Here is a 3363-nt window from a genome sequence, read left to right on the forward strand (position 1 = left end):
TGTTCTCCTTGCCAGAGGCACTACATAGAGCTCAGTGGTAAGTGAAAAGCTCATTCTTCACATGCTTATAGATTTTATATTTTTTTGACATGCATGTTTGATTAGACGCTGCTGTTTGTCCTTGGCCGACTGTTTCGTCTGCTGTTTCCGGCCGGCAGTCCGCCTGTAGGCGTCCGTCGCCGGCTGCCTGTTACTCTGGCTGTCGGCTCCACGCCCGCCGTCCTGGTCAGCGTGAAGCTGCTTCCTGTTTCTCGTCCACTGTGACTGATTCGGGCCGGTCTGTGACTGGCGTGTACAAATTCTTTTGGTGAATCTTTGTGCAGTGTCTGCTGCGGCGTGGGGGTTCATCCCTAAACTTACCTTATTGAAACTACTGCTGCTTGATTTTTGTGAACTGAACGTTTTTTTTAATATGAAATGTGTGATTTGACTGTCTTTTTATTTTGACAGAAACGGCCAGCTCCTGGTGTTGGTGGTGGACCTTCTGCGTGGTGGTACTCCTTTTGGTTTGTGCACGATTTTCTTTTTGTTTTGTTTTTTGCTGTGTTCTTTTGTAGGTCACTACCCTGATTTACACTGCCAGCCTGGAGTTGAGCTGTCACTGTTATTTTAATGTGTGAGTGGTTTTAATAGCTTTGTCTAATACTGTAATAAAATTATTGAATCTGGTGAGATTGTCTCAAGCCTCCTCTTTAGCGGGCCTGTGTGCCTTCAAGGTAACTTTCCGGGGAAACTATTGCAACCTTACATTAAATTTGCAGTTTTAAAGTGCAGTTACCAATTTGGATCACTCGGTACCACTACACAGGGATTAAAAGTGGGGGTGACAGAGAGCAGTTGTCTCCCCACTCTAGATAAAAGTAAAATACAGATGACATGCCCTTTATAGAGTTTATTCTTCTGTAAAACTTTCACAAAGAGAATGTTGCTGCTGGTTTCAAGCCTCCCCTCTTCGTGTGTAAAAGAATCTGATGCTCTTTTCTTTCCCTCCTTGTATGTTGATAAAGGTTTTAGGTGTTTGAACCTGACACAAACACACCATTTAAGAACAGTGACTTGTTCATTTTTTGTCCAGTGTCTTTGTTATCAGTTTTTTTCAGATTTGGACTTGCAGCATGTTAAAAAAAGTTATGATAAGGCCATAATAGGATTTTTTTTCTCTCAGTATCTGTAAATCTATGGCAGTGCTTACTTATTTACTGCTGACTGATGGGAAGTCAGACAACAATGCAAAGAAAATTTTAGATTGGAGTACCAATCCAGCCATATCTGGATAAATCAGGCAGATATTTCAACTTCATATAGAAACATTCCCACCTAAAATCTTTCGAAGCATTAATTTTATGTCCTAATAAAGACATATTTTTAAAATTATTCACACTCGTGTGCACGCCTGTCACTGTTTGAAACCACAGTGAATTACATAACAGGGTGCTTATTGCTCACTGGTGAACTCTGGCTATAAAAGTTATTTAAGTACAGGTCTCTCTCTACCAGTATTGAAAGTAGATTTTGCAGGATAAACTTTCAATAATAAGATATTAGCAATAATTTCTGTAATGTGATCTATATCAAGTGCATAAGCATTCCCACTTATGTTTTTCTCTTTTTATTTTTCAGACTTTAACTAGTCCCACAGTTTTCAACTGATTTAAACAAATTTTAAATCAAAATTTCAGCTTCTTCAGGAGAATTATGCTACCGGTAAATCTTTTGGTAAAGATATTTTTTGTAGTTTTCGTGATATTCAGCTTTTTCTGCAAGTTCTTTCGTCCCATTGAAATGCCTGTAGAATTCTCAGATTTCAGCAAAATTCAACTAAAACTTCGTCATCTTTGACCTTTAACTACCATGAGACTGGGTTGCTACTTCAGCATACTTTCAGCTAAAAACACCATTGAACTTTTAAAATGTTTTAGTATCTTTCTGCTATTACTGTTTAACTCTTCTTTTTTCTAACTTTTACAGTTTTTCTACAGTGAAGCTTCAAACTTTAAAATAAATTTTAACGATTTTCAGATTTATAATGGAAGTCTATGGACGGAATTCTTTAACTGCTAGAGTGCGTGCTCTAGCTTTTGAGCTGTTCTGGTTTTTCCAAACAAATTCTTCTCACTCCCTCATTTTTCACTCAACTGAAATAAATTTTACATCAAAACGTAGGTATTTTTGTCAGAATTCGGGAAATGTAACGCTCATTTGTGTGGGATTTACGGTTTTCCTGCAGTTTGGCCCAAACTGCAAAGAAGTCCACACTTACCCAATAGAAATCTAATGAGAGACTTTCAAAAAATCAAATCCGAAAGTCCAAAACGACATATATTTTCGTATCGCTGCCATTTCTAAACTATTTCATGTACAAACCTGAAACTTGGTATAGAACATGTTCAGACCCTTCTAGCACTCACATTGAAATAATTTTTTCGATATCATTTATGGTTTAGCTGTTTAGCTGACCTGTTTGGGCATAGGAAAATGTTGATTCTGCGAAAAATCCTCAAACTCAGAAAAATAAAATTTTTACATCGTCACTGTTGCCAAATGATGAATGCCTGACGCCATCCCTTAAGCATGGTGGAGGTAATGTGATGGTCTGGGATTGCTTTAGTGCTGGTAAGATGGGAGATTTGTACAGGGTAAAAGAGATTCTGAATAAGGAAGGCTATCACTCCATTTTGCAACGCCATGCCATACCCAGTGGACAGCGCTTGATTGGAGCCAATTTCATCCTACAACAGGACAATGAACCTAAACACACCTCCAAATTGAACTATTTAGAGCAGAAGCAGGCAGCTGGTATTCTATTGGTAAGGGAGTGGCCAGCGCAGTCACCAGAACTGAACCCCATTGAGCTGTTGTGGGAGCAGCTTGACCGTATGGTACGCAAGAATTGCCCATCCAACCAATCCAACTTGTGGGAGCTGCTTCTGGAAGTGTGGGGTGCAATTTCTCCAGATTACCTCAACAAATTAACAGCTAGAATGACAAAGGTCTGCAATGCTGTAGTTGCTGCAAATGGAGGATTCTTTGACGAAAGCAAAGTTTGATGTAAAAAAAAATCTTATTTCAAATACAAATCATTATTTCTAAACTTGTCAATGTCTTGACTCTATTTTCTATTCACTTCACAACGTATGGTGGTGAATAAGTGGGACTTTTCTGGAAAACACAAAATTGTTTGGGTGACCCCAAACTTTTGAATGGTAGTGTATATATATAAAATTAATAAGTATAAGAGTTTAAGTATCTGGGGATGAAGATGGTCACATGTCTGTCCTTCAAAACACATTCTGACACAATTTATAATAAAGCTATCCAGCTCCTTCATCTTTTTAGGAACCTGTGGTCTTTTAAAGTTTAATC

This window comes from Cyprinodon tularosa, unplaced genomic scaffold, assembly GCF_016077235.1.
Source record: "Cyprinodon tularosa strain WSP-4 unplaced genomic scaffold, ASM1607723v1 ctg386, whole genome shotgun sequence".
Classification (NCBI taxonomy): domain Eukaryota; kingdom Metazoa; phylum Chordata; class Actinopteri; order Cyprinodontiformes; family Cyprinodontidae; genus Cyprinodon; species Cyprinodon tularosa.